A 24,376-nucleotide genomic window follows, 5' to 3' on the forward strand; every position below is an offset into this window, starting at 1 on the left:
CTGACTTGCCTAGTTAAATAAAGGTGTAAATAAATAAATAAAAGTTTTAAAAATCGGCAAATCGGCGGCCAAAAATACCGATTACCGATTGTTATGAAAACTTGAAATCGGCCCTAATTAATCGGCCATTCCGATTAATTGGTCGACCTCTAAACAACACCAACTACGAGAAAACAATGGGGAAGCATGCCTGTAGAGAGGAGATGAATTACAATGGTGAGAGACTGGCAACATTCTGCATCACAAATAACCTTCTGATTGGAAGCAGCCTGTTTCCCCACAAGAATATCCACAAGCTGACATGTACTCTCCTATTGGAAGAGACAAGAACCAGATTGACCAGCTGATGATCAACAGCAAGTGGAGAAGCTCGCTGAGGGGTGTGAAGGTGCGAAGGGGGGAAGATGTCGGCAGTGACCACCATCTTGTGACTGCGGACATCAAACTAAAGCTGAAATGTTCAAGACCACCGACAAAAGGAACAACAAGATTTGATGTTGGCATGCTGAGGGACCAAACCATCAAGAAAACCTTCATAATGCAAGTTCGCAACAAGTATCAAGCCCTTTAAAAATAACACAGAAGAAGAAGATGAGGCGACAGGGAAATATAGACAGGAAGTGGGAGAAAGTGGTTAAAGCTTACAGTGAAAGCAACAAGAAAACTATAGGACACAGAAGGCAACGCAAGGAATGGATCACCCCAGAAACATGGGAAATGATGAAGGGACCTGAAAAAGAAAACAACAGATGCCAAATCACAAAGGCTAAAACAGAAATTGGAGGAGCAGTACAGAAAAATCCTCACACAAGTCAAATGGCTAGTAAGAAGAGACAAAAGGGACTACCTGGAGGAGCTGGCAAGTGCAGCTGAAAAAGCAGCAGCAAACAACAAGCAAGGAACAGTATATAAAATTATTAACCTAAACTGCGGCAGAAAGTCAAATACTCAAATCAAAGACAAGCAAGGCAACCTCCTACTACAGAAAATGAATAGGAAGCAAGATGGACAGAAGATTTCGGAGAGGTTCTTAACCCTGTGGACCAATTAACTCACCTGAAGCTGCTCCAGAAGATCTAGACATAAACACCGACCCACCAACCAAAGAAGAAATAATCACTACCATCAAGTCATTAAAGAATGTGAAATCTCCAGGTCCTGATAACCTCAATGCAGAGCAGTTCAAAATCGATCCAGTATTGGTTGCAAACATCCTTCTTCCACTCTTCATTGACATCTGGATGAAGGGAAAGATACCTTCAAATTGGACCAAGGGGGTCATCATTCAGGCACCTACTTGTGCTTATGAACAAACAAGTGGGTTTTAGGGGAGGAAGGAGCTGTACAGACCAGATCTCTCAGGAACATCATTGAGCAATGTAGTGAGTGACAATGGAAACGCTACATCAACTTTATTGACTTCCAGAAGGCTTTTGACAGCATTCACCACAAAAGACTATGGAAGATCTTAAGAATTTATGGAACCCCCACCCATGTCGTTAACATCATAAAACAGTACCACAGCTACTTTTCATGCACTATGGGAACCAGCAACATGAGCTTTGCTGTGAAGTCTGGAGTTCGTCAAGGTTGTGTGATGTCAGCGTTTCTTTTCAACCTGGTAATAGACTGAGTCATATGGAGTACAACAGAAATATCAGGCAAGAGGAATAAGATGGACTTTGTATTCTACTCTAGAAGACCTTGACTTCGCCGATGACCTGGGTTTATCACACACACACCAACATCTACAATACAACACTGACAGAGTTCAGGTCCTTTGGCCAGCAAGTCGGCCTGGTTATCAACTGCAGCAAGACCAAGGTCATGCCCATCAACATCAACACAGCAAACGCAGTCAAAATCAAGGAACAGGACCTGGAGTTAACCCCTTACCTTGGGACTGGGAGCACCATATGCCATGATGGAAGCACCAGCAAACACATCTGCACCAGAATCAATAAAGCAAGAGCAAAAAGTCTGGAAATCTGGACAATATAGAACAAGTACAAAACTCAAAATATACCAGAGCTGTGTACTGGCAACTCTCCATTATGGTTCAGAATGCTGCAAAATGACAGAAGTAGACTTGAAAAAATGACACCTTCCACACAACTTCCCTCCGGAGAATCATGCACATCGTAGGGCCAAACACAATATCAAACACCAACCACCTTAGACAAACGAAGCAGGAAGCCATGGATACCATGCTCAAGAGACACCGCTGGAGCTGGATTGGACACTTCCTGAGAAAGAGTACACTCCTAGGAAAAACAGGTGCTATCTAGAACCTAAAAAGGTTCTTTAGCTGTTCCCACAGGAGAACCCTTTGAAGAACCCTTTTTGGTTCCAGGTAGAACCCTTTTTGGTTCCAGGTAGAACCATTTCCCCGGAGGGTTCTACATGGAATCCAGAAGAGACCCGAAGACTTGTGTTAGCTCCCAGATCTAATATCTAGGCTTTAGCTCAGTGGGCTAACTTGGTTTTGAGTGGTTCATCTGCCTAATTTCTCCACAGGCTGATGAGTTCCTGATCGAGGCGGTGCCATTGGGCCTGGTGTGCAGGGTGCGTATCGGCCATGATGGGTAGGGCGGAGGTTGCGGCTGGTTCCTGGATAAGGTGTTGGTCAGAGAGGAGGGCCAACCAGAGTCAGTGGCCATAGAGTTCCCCTGTAACAGGAAAGTCAACCAACCAGCCAATCACATGATATCTTTAATAACATAATGGGAGCATGGCCAACTAACTAACTTAAAATGATTAGTGCTGAAGACATGCAATACAATACAATACATGGACTAGTGCTATGCGACAGGGACTTTTTTTCCCTGATAATGAATTTCATCTAATCACTCACTTCCCTCACTAGTAAAAGCACCAAACAGCCAATCACACAGTGTTTCACTAACAGCCATACTGCCTCAGGGAAGACAGTCATCCGGACCGACCACGCCCAGTCTGTCTCTAATGGCCGTTCTCTAATGGACACGCTTAAGCAGTTAGCCAGCTGATGGACCAGCATCCCTTTACAATTGTGTGTGTGTGTGTGTGTGTGTGTGTGTGTGTGTGTGTGTGTGTGTGTGTGTGTGTGTGTGTGTGTGTGTGTGTGTGTGTGTGTGTGTGTGTGTGTGTGTGTGTGTGTGTGTGTGTGTGTGTGTGTGTGTGTGTGTGTGTGTGTGTGGAAATACAAGTAAAAGGCCTAAGAGGAGAAACCATGCCTCATATTATTTTTAGATGTCAACTACCATATCTCGGTGGACAGGCAGCATCAAAGGGGCCAGCTCAGACTCCAAGGTGTTTGTCAAGCTGTACGGGAAGAAGGGCGGCACCACAAGGATCCTCCTGGTGGTCTCCGACAACGACCTGAGTAACTACTATGAGACGGGGCAAACTGATATCTTCACTGTCGAGACCTATGACATCGTACAACTCTATTCTTTATGTTTTATAAATGTAGAAAATACAGATAGAATACACTATCAGAAACCTAGAAACATAGATTATAGTCATCTTATTTATACCAACTTATTCCTACAGTATGCAATTATAGTGTATGTCTCAGTTTTTTGGAGTTGTATGGTGCTTTAAACATCAGAGTTGTGGGTTTGATTCCTGATTGGGTCTCACATACTGACAACGTTAACTGGATAAAAGCATCTATAATGACCATCAATCCCACCTTGATTCTTACTTCCTGATTTCTCTCTGTAGATCCACCGTCTGCTGATTGGCCACAATAACAAGGGTCTGGGTGCTGTTTGGTTCCTGGACATTGGTGCAGATCATTGTGCCAGTCCATGGATAGCAGTACAAGTTCCCCAGCCACCGCTGGCTCTGTAAGGGTGAGGCTGATGGGAGGATGGATTTAGAGATCTACCCCAGCGAGACTCTGGACATCGAGAAACGTAACAGGAAGTTTACTCGAGTTTATATTCTGAGACAATACATGCATTATACTGTACAGGGCAGTAGGTAGTCTAGTGGTTAGAGTGCTGGGCCAGTAACCGAAAGGTTTCTAGTTTGAATCCCTGAGCCAACAAGGTGAAAAATCGATTGAGCAAGGCACTTAACTCTAATTGCTCCAGGGTCACCGTTGATAATGGCCGACCCTGGCCATGACTTCACTCTCTGAGGGTGTCACAGGGAGAGTGGGGTATGCAAAGCACACATATTCCAACTCTCACATGTGTATTAACAGACTCGTACATGTGTGAAATAGGACAAATAAGCTTCACCCTTTACCCGCATACTGTGACAGATAATTCTATTATATCATGTTAAAGTTAAATGAATATATTTACAGTGTGTATTTATTTTGGCCAGAGCAGAGGTAATATTTATACACACTAGGTGCTGTACTAGAGCTTTCAAATACACTGAGGCATTTGTATACACAAAGTATCTACCCAAGTTCTCTCAAGAACACCCAATGGAAAAAGTACAGGAATACTCAAAATGATAGAATACCTACATTGACACTGAATAAACCTGTAACCAGATGACTTCACTTGATAAATACAGTTCTGTCCTACAAGTGATGAACTCCTACTTAGTGATTATGATGGATTGTGGTGCATTAGCCCACTTTCCATCATCCTGCCATTGTCTAATTGGTTAGTGACATGTTGCTCTGCCCTCTCGTTTGCAGTGATAAACTACGAGATCACAGCGGTTACGGGGAACATGCACAAAGGTGGCACCAACGTCAATGTGTTCTGTCAGATCTATGGAGAGGACGGCAAGACTGAGCTCATCTGCCTCGAGAGCCGCTCCTACAACTTTGAGCGCGTGACCACAGAGATATTTAAAGTCAGACACGGTCAGTGAACCAGTAGAAGTAGTCTACGGACTACACATTCATTGGTTTCAAATTGTGGGAGGAAAAGTATTTTCCTTTTGTGAATTAGTTGGATTCATGAAGAGCACAGCTGTCATTGGTTTTGAGAAGACTTATCATAAAATCAGTCATTCTGCCATGTTGTGGAGTGAAGAGGACAAATCTCTGTATAACCACCGTTGGCCTGTCTTACAGTCGAGGCACTGAATGTGGGCAAATTATTCAAGATCTGCATCGGGTAGGACGGTTCTGGTATGGGCGACGGGTGGTTCCTTGAGACGGTGGACGTCAAGTGGCTCGCTATGGTGCAGAGGGAGGTGGTGAAGGAGAAGCCGAAGGATGACAAGAAGGAGGACGAGGAGCATGTGACAGAGCTCCAGGAGGTGGTGGAGAGGGTGACTTTTCCCTGTCAGCGCTGGCTGGCCCGTGACGAGGAGGATGGGGAGATCGTGGTGGAGCTCCTCCCAGAGGACCTCTGAGACCTGGAGGGCTTATATATACATCAACGTCTACGGAGAGATCGTCGACAAGGGCCGAGCAGAGACTCAGGAAGTCCCAACAACCTGAACACATTTGAGAAAGGGCAGGTGAGACGTCTGTCAATATGATGATGATGATGATGTCAATATCTGAGTCGCTCTTGAACTACAACCTCTTTCCCATTGACCTAGCTGTTTGACCTTTGTGCACGGTCCCCTGTTGTTACGAATCAAATAAATGAAAACATGTAAACAATTATTGATCATTGAACAGGTACCTTTTTATTAACCTTTTATTTATGCCTTTGAACTCTGACCTTTCCCGTGGTTCTCTGCAGGGTTCAGGAGGATGTATTCTCCATCCCAGGCCATCGATCTGGGCGTTCTGAAGAAGCTGAGGATTCGCCATGACAACAGCCAGCCTCATGCCGCCTGGTTCCTGGACTGGGTGGAGATAGTAGACGACAAAGATAACACCACGTAAGGGAGGGGAGGAGGCAGGCACAGGATTACACAATAAGAGAGGATTATTAAACACTTTATTAAGGATTATTATGAATTATTATTAGGATTAATTATTAGGATTATTAAACACACTACTACACCATTTGAGATAATATTGCCTCTTTTTCTATTTTATTATTACCACTTATCTACATTCTACACCATATGACACACCATAGATGTATATCTATATAGCTAGGAAGGTGATTTATAGATAAATAGCTGGTCCCAAAAAATCTATGCATCTCTTCCAAGACTGCCTGTATCTTTGAGAAAAGGTGTGGTTTTTCAGGATATAAAAAGGTCTGCCCATTGGTCTAAGAAAACAACTGCACAGCTCCCCTTGGTGGTCAGAAATTGTATTTATGGGGTTATTATCAAGTCACAGACAGACAGACAGACAGGCAGATAGGCCTAGAAGCCTGGCAGGGTAGGCTAGTGGCAGACAGACAAAAATTGTGTTCTAGGTACTACTTCCCCTGTAAACGGTGGTTTGATGACATTTGATGACATTGATGAGGACAACTGACAGATCACCAGGGAACTGGTCTTTTATGAAGAAGGGTGATGAGGAGGAGGAAGACTCCAGTTCAACACTCGTCCTGGAGCAGAAGGGTGATAAATACACACACAAGGGGCTAGAATTACAAATTGTTTGCTCCCGTTATTTTCAGAGCAATTTTCATAAGAAAAATATGTTGTATGTTCTATTCCTTCTGGAAAATAACAGATGCAAACATCTAGGCCTAGTTACCCACATTGCATTAATCAGTAGTTATACAGTATATCATTTGATTGAATAATATCAATGCATTATATCATGAATACATTCTTATCTGATTTGGTTGATCTCGCTGTCAGCCATGTCCACCACCTTCACAATGAGGGTAAAGACTGGAGACAAGAAGTATGCGGACACCGATGACAACGCATTTGCCACCATGTACGGCACAAAATAGACATTTTGATAATATACACGTTTGTGTCTGTGATCGTGTGCATTTGAATATACTACTAACTATGCCATTTACTGCTGTGTTTTCACAGGCAGTTATGTGATACGAATACATAAGACAGAGAGGTTTCATCCGACACATTGGTGCGGCTGCCTTCCGGGTTAACCGAGCAGTGTGTCAAGAAGCAGTGCGGCTTGGCAGGGTCGTGTTTCGGTGCACGCATGGCTCTCGACCTTCGCCTCTCCCGAGTTCGTACCGGAGTTGGAGCGATGGGACAAGACCGTAACTACCAATTAGATATCACGAAAATCGGGGAGAATAAAAAAAGGGTGAAAAATAAATACAAATAAAATGAAGACTGAGAGACCGACACACACACACTCCTTTTGATATGATGTGGTTCCTTGACCGGGTGGAGGTTGACGCCCCGTCCCTGGGCCAGATGCTAAGTTTCTCCTGTGGTCGCTGGCTGTACAAGGGAGAGGAAGAACGACAACGGGGCCATCGTCAGGGACTTGTTCCCTGCAGACCTCCAGACTGATTTCGACAAACCATGTAAGAACCAACCTGCAACATGCTATACTTAGATAACACATATTATAGCCTACTAGCCAGCGTACCACTACCCTATACAGTTTTACTATCTTATATCATACCATATCAGGTCATATCTGACATACCATAAGAGCCAGTCTAAAGCACACTGTACTTTATTGTAGATAATCCCATATCTTACAAGACCTTATCCTACCAACTACCATGCCATATCATACCCTTGTTTCCCTTCTGTCACAGTTGTGCCATACGAGATCAAAACCAGTGACCTGTTTGCAGCGGGTACAGACGCAGACGTGTTCACCGTGCTGTACGGTCGAGACGGTGTGTGCACCCAGCAGAGGTCTCTCTGTGTCAACAAGAGGGAGCGGACCATGTAGTTTGAGAGGGGAGCTGAGGACATGTTAAGGTATGACCCCACGGTAGTCGCCTATTAAAACACTGTATAGAGCAGACAGTTGAGTAAGGAATATATGGTTATTTAATGAGGATGATGGTGATGATGAAGAGGATGACAATGTGGGGGATGATGCTCTTGATCCTCATGATGATGATGATGTTTCTGTAACACCAATGCAGTTGGAGGACATGGGCGACGTCATAGAGAAGATCTATAGTGGTCATGACAATTGAGGGAGAAACTGAGGCTGGTGTCATTTTAAAAAGCTTGCGCTGTAAAATCGCTCGCAGTCAATGATTATTGTGAGCATTTTTAGGATCGCGGTGAGGAAGAGAAGGATACACAGGAGAAAGGCTACTTACTCAGCTACAGATCTAGGATAAGCTTCCCCTTCACAAATCCTAACCTTAACCATATGGGGGAAAATGCACAAAACTGATCTTAGTCCAGTGTCAAAGGTCAGAGCAATCCTACACCCGCCTTCAGTAAAAAGATACGGATGACGTCATATTATAAATCAAAACAATACAATTTCTAGTCACAAGGTGGTGCTCTTCTCCTCACGGAGAGATCTGGTGTGTTTTCAGTCACGTATTGCTGCTCTGTGTCTCTCTAGGGGTCGGAGACTATCATCTTCTCTTGTGAGCGCTGGCTGGCCAAGCCAGAGGATGACGGAGAGGCAGTGAGAGAATTAGTACCTTCTGACATCATAACGGAGAAACTACTATGAGACGGAACCCTGAAAGTCAACGAGATTGAGGTGGAAGATGCACTGGAGAGTACATACACAAGCGAACACACACGCACACACACACACACACACACACACACACACACACACACACACACACACACACACTGAGGAGGAAGACTCAGTGGAAAGTACACACACATGCACAGCCATACACACCGGAGGCTGGCCATTACAGCAGAATGTGTCTTTTCGTTTGTCAGATTCTTTGTCTGCCTGCCTTCTTTTGTCTGACAGGTAAATGATGTGGCAGTTCTCTGCTCGAAATTGATGTCTTTCTCCGCTGCAGTCACACAGTGTTGGGAATTTGTTCCCATTTGGACACTTCAGCCCATTATTATGCTTTCTGTCTGTGGGTTATCTCAGTCTGTGTTTTATGTTATCTGTGTCCACCTACAATGTGTCTGTGATGACGGGTGACGTTTACAACGCGGGCACGGATGCCAACGTTTTCCTCACCATCTACGGAGACCTGGGCGGCACGGGTGAACACAAACCCAGCAAGTCTGAGACAAACAGGAACAAGTTTGAGAGGGGAGCGGTAAGAGACAGAACAACACACCATATCCATGACTTTCTGTCATTTCTGTATATTATTTGTACTTGAGTAGGTTTATTGGCTTTTGTATCACAACATAAAAGTTAGTGATGTTGTTATACAATCATTGTACAGTGATATTAAGGCAATATAGAAGGAAAATACAAATTCATGTGTCTTTTTGGATCATTCTAACCACTAGGCTACCTGGGGCGGCAGGTAGCCTAGTGGTTAGAGGGTTGGGCCAGTAACCGAAAGGTTGCTAGATTGAATCCCCGAGCTGACAAGGTAATCTGCCCCTGAACAAGGCAGTTAACCCACTGCTCCTAGGTCGTCATTGTAAATAAGAATTTGCTCTTAACTTAACTGACTTGCCTACTGCTTGTGCTGAATGTGCCTCCTATTTCAGGTGGATACATTTTCCAAAGAGGCGGTGGACCTGTACCAGGTGTTTAGAATTAAGATTCGACATGACAACAGCATGGTGAGTGCTGATTGGTACCTGGACTACGTAGAGGTGGTTGATGAGGATCTGGAGGAGGTCTTAGTGTTCGATGTAGGAGCGCTAGTTGTCCAGGAAAAGAGAGGACAGATGCATCGAGAGAATGTTCTATGTCAAGGTATTGTGTTTGTGTGCCAGTGTGTATACACCAATGTATGTGTGAACTATACTTCTACTAGGAAAATCAGTTAAGAACAAATTCTTATTTACAATGACGGCCTACCAAAAGGCCTCCTGCGGGGACAGGGGCCTGGGATTAAAAATGTAAAATAAATACAATATAAATATAGGACAAAACACACATCACAACAAGAGAGTGTGTCAGTGTGTACGCATGTGTGTGAGCACACAGAACCCTGACAAAGTGTGTGTGACCTGACCTGTGTATTCTCACAGGGTTATGAGGGGTAGAGGGAGACTTTCCAAGGCAGGAAGAAGAGCTCAGCCCTGATCATGAAGAGTGAAGACAGCAACATGAACAAGAAGAGTAATACGAATGAGGACATCCAAAAGAAGAGCACCAATAAAAAAACACAATACTGCCAATATGAACCCACACACAAGCACATAAAGAGTTGTGAAAGAATACTGCATTTCACCAGTTGCATACATTGCAATAAGCTGATTGAGCACTTCAGAAATAAGTATTTATTCACATTTCACTTTGTAGAGGCAGGGTTTGGAGAAACAACTGAACACACATATACATACAGTCAAAACACATTACCTTGTGTCTTTGCGGTCATGCCATACCACTTCACCATCTCACCAGGGGCAGAGAAGGATGCCAGTACCAGCAGCAGGGTCTATGTGGTCACCATGGGACCAAACCACACCCAGACGGAGAGGCTGTGGCTGGACCTGCCTGGGGGGGAGGAAGAGGTGCTTCGATTCTGGGTCTCTGGAGTCCTTCATGTCGCATGGCGTTGACGTGGGAGAGATCAGGAAGGTGGAGGTATGGGTCACATGCCATTAAGCATACAGAATATTCATATCCCATAGAAAAGTGGTGGTGTAGAAAATATACTGTAGATAAAGAAAGAAAATGCCCGCGCACAGTTTAATGCTGCTACAATGAGTGCTTTATTCCTGTACCATGTTACACAAATGGCGTTTAGACTCAGAAGTCTTCATCGAGTGCAAGGGTCACAACACATATGCTGATGGATGTGGTTGCTCCATGCCCTCCCTATAGCTCAGACGGGGCCTCTCCTGAGAGCTGCTAGCTGGTTGATGAGCTAGCTGTTGTCATGCCAACCAACAGGGTCAAATACGTTTTCCTGTGTAAGTGCTGGTTATGGAAACAGGATGAGCCTCAGCTCAATTGTGAGTCTTAAAGGAAAGGGTCTGAATACTTATGTAAATAAGGTTTTTATTATTTTATACATTTGCAAAAATGTTAATCCATTTTAGAATAAGGCTGTAACGTAACAAAATATGGGGAAAGGGTCTGAATAATTTCCGGTATTTAAAAAGAAAATATATATTTCGCCTTTATTTAACCAGGTAGGCCAGTTAAGAACAAGTTCTCATTTACAACTGCGACCTGGCCAAGATAAAGCAAAGCAGTGCGACACAAACAATACAGAGTTACACATGGAATAAACAAACGTACAGTCAATAACACAATAGAACAGTCTATATACAATGTGTGTAAATGAAGTAAGATTAGGGAGGTAAGGCAATAAATAGGCCATAGTGGCAAAATAATTCAAATTTAGCAATTAAACACTGGAGTGATAGATGTGCAGAAGATGAATGTGCAAGTAGAGATACTGGAGTGCAAAGGAGCAAAGTAAATAATAACAATATGGGGATGAGGTAGTTGGGTGGGCTATTTACAGATGGGCTATGTACAGGTGCAATGATCTGTACGCTGCTCTGACAGCTGATGCTTAAAGTTAGTGAGGGAGATATGAGTCTCCAGCTTCAGTGATTTTTGCAATTCGTTCCAGTCATTGGCAGCAGAGAACTGGATGGAAAGGCGGCCAAAGGAGGAGTTGGCTTTGAGGGTGATGCGTGAAATATACCTGCTGGAGCGCGTGCTATGGGTCAGTGCTGCTATGTTGACCAGTGAGCTGAGATAAGGCGGGGCTTTACCTAGCAAAGACTTATAGATGACCTGGAGTCAGTGGGTTTGGCGACGAATATGAAGCGAGGGCCAGAATATTACCCACACATTTTAAAACCATGTCTATCTTTATTTCCCAAACACAATCTATATTTGTCTTTTAATCATTTTTAGCATCTTTTAACACAGGCTTACACTTAAACACTTTGTACTTTCTTTTTTTTTTTTTTTCTTTACACTTATAGCATAGGCCGGGCCCTGTTGTTCCCTCATATCCCAGTAATAATGGCTTGTATTACGCCTGGGAAGAAAGCACTTCAATTTGCTCAACTTGCCATTGGCTCAACCATTGACTGAACTTACCCCATGGCCATTGGCACAACTTACCCCAATACAAACATTTTTACTATATTAGCTCACTCAGCTACAAGGATGTACTTTCATGCTAGGTTAATGCCCTCATATTGAAGCTTATGAAGACCCCAACTGATGTATAGAACAATCTACTTTGGTTTAGATACAAGCATCATGATACTTCTAACACAATACATTCATTTGACTTGGTGAAAATCTGTTCTCTTCCTTCTTCCTTCACACTCCATGAAATGATGACCTCTTGCTAAATATTTGGTCACATGATTAATTTTTTGAATGGTTTCCTAGAATCAAGGGTGGCCCAACGTACCCCTTTGGCTCAACTTACCCCACTCTCCCCTACAAGGAAATGTCTTAACATGTACTTTTTGTCACATTGATTTGTTTGGTTGATTTATCTGTTTGGTTCAACTGGCAGCATATGTTATCTCATCAATTAAAGAAATATGAATTGTTTCATTTGATTGAGTGATTGATTCATTGACTGATTATTAATCATTGTCTGTCTGTTATTGTCAGATCATCTATGAGGTGACGGTGGTGACGGTAGGTGTTCTGAATGCAAGAGCAGACACCCAGATCTACCTGTCTGTGTCACTACAGAGGGGATCTCGCTGCAGAACAATGAGGACAGGTACAGTACCACACACACACCTGACCCTGACCAAACACACACCTGACCAGTTTCTCACACCTGACCAAACGTTCACAGGCAACCAAACACACTGATTAAACGCTATCAAACACACCTGACCCAAAAGTTCATCCAAATGACCAAATGTTCACACTTCAACAAATGCATAAATTTAACACACCCAAATAAACACACCCCAATAAGCCAACATAAAGTGGTTTTGAAACGACCAAACTGCAATTCTATTCCACATTCATCCACATAAAAAACTATATTTGAATAGTTGTATTTACTGTAGTTCACAGTGCATGTGATGTGGACTAGTGGTGTGTTTACAGTTTAAAAGACTCCCATAAAGCATTGTGCTCACACTCTGGTTGTCTTTAAGATTGAGCGGGGTCAGGAGGACATGTTCACCCTGGAGGTCGATGACATTTCTCCCCTGAGGAAGATGAAGACTCGTATCGACGGCTCTGGTAGCCTACCTGACTGGTTCCTGGATAAGGTCAGCACTGACAACATGTCACAGTTTACCGGCTCAATACAACACAGTGTTTGTCTTTGACCTTTCTGAGCAGTAATTGCTCCATGTTTACAGTAAGAATATAATACAGTACCATACAGTCAGTGGAGGCTTCTCATAGGAGGAAGCGGAGGACCATCCTACTCAGTGAATTTCGGGGGGGGGAAAAAATAGTTGAACATAGATAAGTTATCCTTTTTAGATAAAACTATACTACACTGAACAAAAATATAAGTGCAACATGGAACAATTTTCAAATATTTTTCTGAGTTACAGTTCATATAAAAAAAATCTGTCAATTGAAATGCATTCATTAGGCCCTAATCTATGAATTTCACGACTGAGAATACAGATATGCATCTGTTGATCACAGATACCTTAAAAAAAGGTAGGGGCGTGTATCGGAAAACCAGTCCGTATCTAGTGTGACCACCATTTGCCTCATGCAGCGCGACACGACACATCTCCTTCACATAGAGTTGATCAGGCCGTTGTTTGTGGCCTGTGGAATGTTGTCCCACTCCACCTCAATGGCTGTGCGAAGTTTCTGGATATTGGCTGGAACTGTATCATGCTGTCATACACATCGATACAGAGCATCCTAAGCCTGCTCAATGGGTGACATGTCTAGTGGGACATTTTCAGCTTCTAGGAATTGTGTACAGATCCTTGCGACACAGAGGTTTTTGCGCCTGGTCAAAGACAGCTGTTGTGTTGTGCACTAAAGTCCACAAGCAAAGGGAAAAGGTGAGAGGAGGAGATGGGAAAAAAGTATTTGATCCCCTGCTGATTTTGTACGTTTGCCCACTGACAAAGAAATGATCAATCAATAATTTTAATTGTAGGTTAATTTCAACAGTGAGAGACAGAATAACAACAAAAAAATCCAGAAAAACGCATGTCAAAAATGTTATAAATTGATTTGCATTTTAATGAGGGAAATAAGTATTTGACCCCTCTGCAAAACATGACTTAGTACTTGGTGGCAAAACGCTTGTTGGCAATCAGAGGTCAGGCGTTTCTTGTAGTTGGCCACCAGGTTTGCACACATCTCAGGAGGGATTTTGTCCCACTCCTCTTTGCAGATCTTGTCCAAGTCATTAAAGTTTCGAGGCTGACGTTTGGCAACTCCAACCTTCAGGTCCCTCCACAGCTTTTCTATGGGATTAAGGTCTGGAGACTGGCTAGGCCACTCCAGGACCTTAATGTGCTTCTTCTTGAGCCACTCCTTTGTTGCCTTGGCTGTGTGTTTTGGGTCATTGTCATGCTGGAATACCCATCCACGACCCATTTTCAATGCCCTGGCTGAGGGAAGGAGGTTCTCACCCAAGATTTGACGGTACATGGCCCCGTCCATTGTCCCTTTGATGCGGTGAAGTTGTCCTGTCCCCTTAGCAGAAAAACACCCCCAGAGCATAATGTTTCCACCTCCATGTTTGACGGTGGGGATGGTGTTCTTGGGGTCATAGGCAGCATTCCTCCTCCTCCAAATATGGCGAGTTGAATTGATGCCAAAGATCTCCATTTTGGCCTCATCTGACCACAACACTTTCACCCAGTTGTCCTCTGAATCATTCAGATGTTCATTGGCAAACTTCAGACGGGCATGTATATGTGCTTTCTTGAGCAGGGGGACCTTGCTGGCGCTGCAGGATTTCAGTCCTTCACGGCGTGGTGTGTTACCAAATGTTGTCTTGGTGACTAGGGTCCCAGCTGCCTTGAGATCATTGACAAGATCCTCCCGTGTAGTTCTGGGCTGATTCCTCACCGTTCTCATGATCATTGCAACTCCACGAGGTGAGATCTTGCATGGAGCCCCAGGCCGAGGGAGATTGACAGTTCTTTTGTATTACTTCCATTTGCGAATAATCGCACCAACTGTTGTCACCTTCTCACCAAGCTGCTTGGCGATGGTCTTGTAGCCCATTCCAGCCTTGTGTAGGTATACAATCTTGGAATATCAAATCATAGACTTAATTAGAATATAACAAACACACAGAAATATGAGCCTTAGGTCGTTAATAAGGTCAAATCCGGAAACTATCATTTAGAAAGCAAAACTTTTATTCTTTCAGTGAAATACAGAACCGTTCCGTATTTTATCGAATGGGTGGCATCCCTAAGTCTAAATATTGCTGTTACATTGCACAACCTTCACTGTTATGTCATAATTATGTACAATTCTGGCAAATTAATTATGGTCTTTGTTAGGAAGAAATGGTCTTCACACAGTTCGCAACGAGCCAGGCAGCCCAAACTGCTGTCTATACCCTGACTCTGCTTGCACAGAACGCAAGAGAAGTGACACAATTTCCCTAGTTAATATTGCCTGCTAACATGAATTTATTTTAACTAAATATGCAGGTTTAAAAACATATACTTGTGTATTGATTTTAAGAAAGGCATTGATGTTTATGGTTAGGTACATTGGTTCAACGACAGTGCTTTTTTCACGAATGCGTTTGTTAAATCATCACCCGTTTGGCGAAGTAGGCTGTGATTCAATGATAAATTAACAGGCACCGCATTTATTATTTGCAACGCAGGACAAGCTAGTTAAACTAGTAATATCATCAACCATGTGTAGTTAACTAGTGATTATGTTAAGACTGATTGATTGTTTTTATAAGATAAGTTTAATGCTTGCTAGCAACTTACCTTGGCTCCTTGCTGCACTCGCGTAACAGGTGGTTAGCCTGCCACGCAGTCTCCTCGTGGAGTTCAATGTAATCAGCCATAATCGGCATCCAAAATGCCGATTACCGATTGTTATGAAAACGTGAAATCGGCCCTAATTAAATCGGCCATGCCGATTAATCGGTCGACCTCTAGTTGGAACATTGCTGCGGGGACTTGCTTCCATTCAGCCACGAGCATTAGTGAGGTCGGGTACTGATGTTGGGCGATTAGGCCTGGCTCGCAGTTGGCTTTCCAATTCATCCCAGAGGTGTTCGATGGGGTTGAGGTCAGGGCTCTGTGCAGGCCAGTCAAGTTCTTCCACACCGATCTCAACCAAATAATTCTGCATGGACCTCGCTTTGTGCACAGGGGTATTGTCATGCTGAAACAGAAAAGGACCTTCCCCAAACTGTTGCCACAAAGTTGGAAGCACAAAATCGTCTAGAATGTAATTGTATGCTGTAGCAATAACATTTCCCTTCACTGGAACTAACGGGCCTAGCCCAAACCATGAAAAACAGCCCCAGACCATTATTCCTCCTCCACCAAACTTTACAGTTGGCACTATTCATTCGGGCAGGTAGCAAATATCCTGGCATCCGCCAAACCCAGATTTGTCCGTCGGACTGCCAGATGGGGAAGCGTGATTCATCACTCCGGAGAACGCTTTTCCAGCTATAGCAGGGCAGAAATTTGACAAACTGACTTGTTTGAAAGGTGGCATCCTATGACGGTGCCACGTTGAAGGTCATTGAGCTCTTCAATACGGGCCATTCTATTGCCAATGTTTTTAGATTTTATACACCTTCCCTGTGGCTCAGTTGGTAGAGCATGGTGTGTGCAACGCCAGGGTTGTGGGTTCGATTCCCACGGGGGGCCAGTACAAAAAAATGCATGAAATGAAATGTATTCATTACTGTAAGTCGCTCTGGATAAGAGTGTCTGCTAAATGACTAAAGTGTAAAGTGTACACCTGTCAGCAACGCATGTGGCTGAAATAGCCGAATCCACTAATTTGGCCATGTAGTGCACATTGACCTGCGTGAATGGAATATGAACGATAGTAACGGGTGTAATTAATACGATAATAACAGGTGTTATTAACTAAGTGGCCAACGCATGTGAGCGAGAAAGGGAGAGACATGGGTGAGGTATTAATGTCTGTAAGGGCTCGATTCAATCCGTATCGCTGAAGTTCAGCGCTATAGCACGATTGACATTTTAAGTCATTTCTGATTGAGCCGACATATGCAGCGTTTGGGCGAATCGTGAATGCAGTCTCCACTAACGCAGGAACATTGCCTTTACATTTGTATTTTTGTTTTGAGCTGTAGCACGGGTGTTCAGTGCTACGGATTTAATCGAGCCCTAAGTCTTAGGTCACAGGGTTGCTCAATCCCCAACATCCCTCTGACTTTCTCTCTTACACACTTGCTCTCTCTCTCTCTCACACACACACACACACACACACACACACACACACACACACACACACACACACACACACACACACACACACACACACACACACACACACACACACACAGAGATCTTTACCTGCAGGCGATAGGTCACTGCATAATTCAGCCATACACACCAGACAGACACGCTCACACAGCTCTGCACGGTAGGGGTAAGAGTTCGTCTGGGGTGAGCTTCATTGAATGGCACGTGAGTGTATTGACCCATTTCAGTCAGTGTGGGGTTGGAGCAGGCAGGCTGCAGACACTGGGCTGAATCTGTTCTCCCCAGACACAGGCTCAGTAATGAGCAATAGCAGAAGCACAATGCTTTATCCTAATGGGGACACTAAACATGTACTGCTTTATGTGGTGTCAAGGGGGTTGTGAATAACACAAGACAGCAAAAAGACATTGGACAAAGTTGAATTGTATTGTATAACCCTGTCATGAAATATGACAACACTCACCTTCCTTTATATTTTATGATGTGACATCACAGGGGCATTGCTAATTGTTTCAATGTATTACCATACCAATTATTTGTGATATGTCTTGGTTGTTGACAGAAGTAGTACATGCACTAAGAATTGCAATACAACAATTCTCCTACATTTTGAGGTTTCTCAGTGAGACATAATTGTGTTCCAGTTCTATTTGATGGTCAATATTGAACTGGCGGATGGCTTCCCCCTGTCAGAACAATATGAACGCTGGCCCCAAATTGACTTCGATGCCAAGACCTTACCTTACCACAGGCATTTCCTATGCAGTAACAACCCCTCCATGTCTTTCCATATCACCCAGCCTGCCTGTAGACTAGCGAAACACTAGCAGTCAAGGCTCATACCCAGCCGTGTCGGTATGTGGCTGGGCCATGTCCTTGGACTGACCCAGTAGCTGTACAGCATCCCAAACAGATGTGTGCTAACGTTATGGATTACACACACTGGGCCTGTTTATTCAAATGGCCACACAGCCAGCATGCTAATCTCACTCAAATGAATATATTGATGGTAGTGAATGCAGGTTGGGCTACCGGAGCCTTGGGTTTTTACAGTAGGGTACTTTCTACAGTTACACCCTGTCCATGACAAGTGGTCAAATACACTGGGAGAGGTGAGGGGAAGAGGGATATGCTCATAATGCACAGTATTTACATATACTGTCAGGTCCATCATTATTGGCAGTCTTGATAAATATGAGCAAAAAGACTCTAAAATAAATAGAAATACTGAGCTATATTGTATGCTCCAAAAATGTGGGAAATTGTTATTTTATACTATTACAATTGCCCAGAGACAAATATTTTGTTTAACAAGCAATGAAGAAAAATCTCAAAGAATTGGGGTCAAAATTATTGGCACCCCTGTTTTCAATATTCTAGCACTCTCCCCTTGCGAGGATAACGACACTGAGCCTTTTTCTAAAATGTTTTATGTGATTTGGAAAACACTTTGGGAGGGATCTTAGACCATTATTTCATACAGAATCTTTCCAGATACTTGATATCTGCTGTCTGCCCTCTTCAATTCAAACCATTTTGTGGATTTTGATTAGTGCTTGGAGTTATTGTCTCGCTGGAAGATCCATTTGCTGCCAAGTATCAGCCTCCTGGCAGAGGCAACCATATTGAAAATCAGAAGCATTTGCAGAAAAGTACCTCAAATCTATGGTAAAATATGGTGGTGGATCTTTGATGTTATGGGGCTATTTTGCTTCAACTGTTCTTTGTTGAGGTCAACGGCATCATGAACATTACCAAGTACCAGGACATTTCAGCAAAAAACCTGGTTGCTTCCGCCAGGAGGCTGATATTTGGCAGCAAGTGGATTTTCCAGTAAGACAATAACCCCAAGCATCCATAGAAATAAATGGTTAATTTACCACAAAATCTACATTTTTCAATGGCCATCTCAGTCTCCCGACTTGAACCACATTGAAAACCTGTGGTTTGAATGTAAGAGGGCAGTCCATAAGAGCAGATGAAGGATATCAAGGATCTGGAAAGATTCTGTATGGAATAATGGTCTAAGATCTCTCCCAAAGTGTTTTCCAATCACATTAAAAAATATATATTTTAAGGCTCAGTGTCGTTAACCTCGCAAAGGGAGGGTGCTAAAGTATTGAAAACAGGGGTGCCAATAATTTTAACCCCTATCTTTTTGAGATCTTTTTTAAGTTGCTTGTTAAACCAAATCTATTTCTCTGAGCAATTGTATTAGTATAAAATAATAAAGTGTCAATTTTTTTTGCATACAATATAGCTCAGTATTTGTATTTATTTTATGCAGTCTTTTTTGCTCATATTTATCAAGGGTGCCAATAATTATGGACCTGACTGTATTTATATATTTGCATATGTATATTTTTGCATTTTACCACTATGGATTATGGTTGATCTTTGTTGATGTTTGTCTGGTATTGTCCTACAGATAATGGAATTGTCCTTCAGATTAGTCCTGTACACAGGTATTGCCTTATCCTGACAACATAGAGTTGATTGATGCTTTATCCTAATAGAATTACAGCAGTCGCAAAGGCACGGACTCCCATTCACTTTAATATGCAAATCCACTTAAAAATGCACTCGAAATTTGTGAAAAGGTTGTTGCTGTGACGAATTTGTCAATGTGTCAGCCACCTTACCTCACACCTAGTCAAATAAGGGCTAATGACTTTGACTAATTAATAATTATTATGAATTATAATTTCCCCCAGATTATCATACATAACCTAACCACAGAGGATGTGTCGGAGTTCACCTGTGAGGAATGGCTGTCTAAGACCAAAGGGCCCAAGAGGACCATGATATGTGAGATGGCTGCCGTGGCGGACGAGGAGGAGATGGTGGAGAGCACCACCTACATCATCCAGGTCAAGACCAGCAACATCGGAGGTGGGTCAGTCAGTCTGTGCACAGGCAAACAACACATTCTACAGTCCTCATTAAAGTCCATCATGTTCATGTGACTGACCAGGGCCTGTATTCATAAAGCATACGGATCTAGGATCATTTTTGCCTTTTAAAAATTATAATAAATGGGCAGGGGGGGGGACCTGATCCTAGAAAAGCAATCCTACTCCGAGTCACTTTATGAATAAAGGCCCAGGTATCAATCTCAAGACTACATTATCCCACTGAACTAAAGCCTAGTCATTTACTGTAGCTCCCTGAACCACATTTACATACATTTTCTGTAATCACACTGTCCCTCTCTCTATCTTGCACTGCAAATCGACACCATTTATTATACACTGCCCCAGATCCAGCTTAAGTCTTGTTCCTAACTAGCTGGGATGTTTGTTACAGTATATCCTCCTGATTGACTTTATCTCTGTGGCACAGTGGAGCCTCTCTTCTGCTTGGAGAGACGTGACGCTGCAGCAGAGGAGGAATGCGACATTCCGTTTAGACTCATATAGGCTAATGAATGAGATACTCCTCTGAAAGATGTTGCTGGGCTTTGCTCCTTAGCAGTACAGTTTTCCACCGCAGAGCAGAGGAAGGCTGCTGATTGACACGATAGAGGTGCTAGGTGTCTGAGCTCACTTCAAAAAGCTCCTCATTCTGCCCTTGGCTGCCAGTGTTACTGAAGACATGGCCCTCATCTTCCCACCGAGCCCGTGTGTGTGTGTGGGGGGGGTAATGAGCAGAGCTTTCACACACACCGCATCAGAGAAGCACTGACTGGGATCTCAACATTACACACACACGCACATAAGTTAAAGACATGTGAGTCACACATGCACACACACACACAAACATGCAAGCACATGAGTCACATGGACTCGTGACAGGGATTTAATTTGATAAGGTAGTTGGTTGGTTGTTAATAGGGGACTATTTGAAAGGCAGTCTATGGAAGTAAATATTTTAGTGATTTTATACATTTTCAAGGATGTCTGACAGATGGTGAAGTGATGTCTTGAAAGGCAGAATGTTAGTGGCTAATGGGGAAGGTTTACAGAGACCTTTGGGGTGAAATTAGGTTTATATAATCTGTTATCGTCTGGCGACGGGGAATGGTTATTGGTGAATAGATTTTTATGAAGGCTGTAGTTTCAGCTGATGTTAAGTTGAGCATTTAAAAGGCAGGCATTTAGGTTTGTAAAAGTGTAACAAAGGTGATTCAGTTTGCATGGCCTTAAGCTCAGAGGGTTAACACAGTCTTGTGGTGCCCATGAGACCCGGGTTCGGAGCCCAGTCAGCCACAAAAATCACTGCAGCTTTTCATAGAAGTTGGTGACTCTCCTCCCTCTCTCTCCACAGGTGCAGGCACTGACGCCAACGTGTGGATCATTGTGTTTAGGGAGAGCTGTGACCCTGGCTCTGAAATCCAACAAGTTTGATCACAAGCAGACCGAGGTGATCCTTTTCCCTGACGTGCTCCGCATCAGGGAGCTCTCCAAGGTCCGGGTGTGGCACGACAACTCAGGTCAGCCAATCAGTCATCAGGAATATGATGCCATGACCGGGAGGGGAGCCAATTGCAATCACAGCAAAATAAGAAACCTGCATACCTATTGGTTCTATCAAATGTTATTTGTCACATGCCTCGTAAACAACAAGTGTAGACGAACAGTGAAATGCTGACTTACGGGCCCTTCTCAACAATGCAGAAATAAAAAGAGAAATCATATAAAAATAATCACACAAGGAATAAGTACACAATGAATAATGATAACTTGGCTATATACATAGGGCATCAGTACCGAGTCGATATGCAGGGGTACGAGGTAAGAGGTAGATATGTACATATACAGTAGGTAGGGATACAGTGACTAGGCAACAGGATAGATAAAACAGGAGCTGCAGCGTATGTGATGAGTCAAAAGAGTTAGTGCAAAAAGGGTCAATGCCGATTTAGTTAAATAGTTAACCAATAGTTACCCGGACTAACTATTTAGCAGTCTTATGGCTTGGGGGTAGAAGATGTTCATGGTACTGTTGGTTCCAGACTTGGTGCATCGGTACCACTTGCCGTGCGGTAGCGGAGAGAACAGTCTATGACTTGGGTGGCTGGAGTCTTTGACAATGTTTAGGGACTTCCTCTAAAACTGCCTGGTAATAGAGGTGCTGGGTGGCAGGGAGCTGTACGCCCTTCCCTCTGTACCTAAATCTGCATTGTGTATTTATGCACCGACTGAACTTGGTCATTTTTATGATATAGGGTATGAAATAGACTGACGTGATAAACAATGTCAGTTTCATACTCTACTGATATGTCATGATCAAGGCCTGCTCCAGGGTTGCACATAGAATACATTGATGTAAAGGATGAGGCCCTGGACATTCTGTTTCCCATGCGACCGCTGGTTGGCCAAGAATGAGGACGACGGTCAGATCACGAGGGAGTTGGCCTGCGCCAACAACGGCATCCTAGACCTCAACGAGAAGACCGGTAAGATCAGTTGCACACAAGCCTGAGTTCTCTTTAGTAGGGCCAAGCCTATGCAGTCAGGAAGAATTCCTGTCTCTTGTCTTTACAGTGTTCCAATCAGATCATAATGAAATTACAATAGTGTACTGTAATCTACTTTGAATCCTATCCTGTTGCAATCCAGTCCTCCCGTAACCCCAGTTGCACATTTTTGTCCTAGCCTTCTAAGCCCTTGATTAGTTGAATCAGGTCTGCAACAAAAATGTCCAACATTGGGATTATGCAAGGGCTGGACACTGACTGTACTAATGACCTACGTTTGCCTAATGGACTGTTCAAGAGAATTTGGTCCCCCCAGGGCCAAGCTAACGCATTGTGTCTGTACTTTTGTTTGAAAGAATATGAAATTATTACAGATGACGCAGAGACCATCTGGATCGCACTGGAGGGGAAAGAAGGGGCAATCAAAATAAATTGTGATGGAGAACTCAAAGAAAAAGATGTTCTTGCGGTACGCTGCTCTTGGGCTTGTGTTTGTGTAAAGAATAAGCAGAAATGATTGGGTTGGAGGGTTTTTCTCTTTTTTTCCTGTTATGCCAGCCAGCCTTAGAATGATCTCACTTGGCACTAAGAGCTCTTTTACAGACTGATGAGTCAGGCTCAAGAGTATACTCTGCTCTTATGGAATTCAATCACTAGTAGTAATAAACTCAGACATCGCCAGGCATGAAAAGAGCTCATAAAATCAAATCCACACCTATTTGTTTCAGATCAAATTTTTGCAAAACGTATTTAATGAAGCTTGTAATATTCTTTACTGCTTTTCGCGCAATGGGTCTTATTTTCATTCAGAGGAAGTTCTCCTCCATACAGCTGGGTGACATTGCTGGCATCTGCCTGGGCCACACTGCCAAGGATGGGTAGGAGGTGAAAGGAGAGACATTCTGGCATGTGGAGGAGGTCATCTTCATAGAGAAAGAGCTAAACAACATGCGAATGACCCCTAGCCTGACCCCATGTACTGTATATCAACCATCTGGTGCTTATTCGGTAGGGTACAAAACCCTGCAGCTAGAAATATATTGTGTGGAAACTCACAAGTTCTCCGTCTTGTGGAAGAGAGAATCACTCCTTTCATATCCCTCCTGATCCAGGATCCTATTCATTTGCAACGCCCTGATCCCGCTCTCCCTGAAGAGGGACGAATTTGTGACCATCGAGTGCTTCGCAAACAAGGCCCGGAGACTGGTGACCATCACGAGCAATGAGAAGGGGGTGGGCACCGATGCCAACGTCTTCATCAGCATCTATGGCTCCAACTGCTGCGGCAGAAGTTCCGCGACCTGTTTGAGCGTGGCCAGACGGACCGCTTCCTGCTGGAGTTGCTGGACTCAGTCCCAGCTGGACTGTGTGGAGGTCACCAACACGGCCAACGACATCACCATGTTCCTGTGTGGGAAGTGGCTGGACACCAAGAAAGTGGACTGCCAGATCTTTAGGGTTCTCTACCCAAAGTACTAAAGACCTCATATTGAGAGTTCTCCACTATATCAAGCACTTACTATAAGCCTCGGGGCTCAATTGCACAGCCGAGCAGGAAAGGCCTCACAGTATATTGGACCATTTCCAAGCATCTTCATGCTGGAGGGATGTGAGCAGCCATTTCATTTTCCCATGGACATTTTCTATTGCCTCAATACAGTCATGCTCTCACAAACAGAAAATGTTTAT

General features: G+C 43.6%; 1 pseudogene; it reads left to right on the top strand.

Annotated features, from left to right (window-relative positions):
• The first annotated feature begins 301 nt into the window (after positions 1–301).
• Positions 302–24,166, top strand: LOC106563002 (lipoxygenase homology domain-containing protein 1-like; annotated as a pseudogene).
• Positions 24,167–24,376: the final 210 nt, after the last annotated feature.

Source organism: Salmo salar, chromosome ssa11, assembly GCF_905237065.1.
Source record: "Salmo salar chromosome ssa11, Ssal_v3.1, whole genome shotgun sequence".
Taxonomy (NCBI): domain Eukaryota; kingdom Metazoa; phylum Chordata; class Actinopteri; order Salmoniformes; family Salmonidae; genus Salmo; species Salmo salar.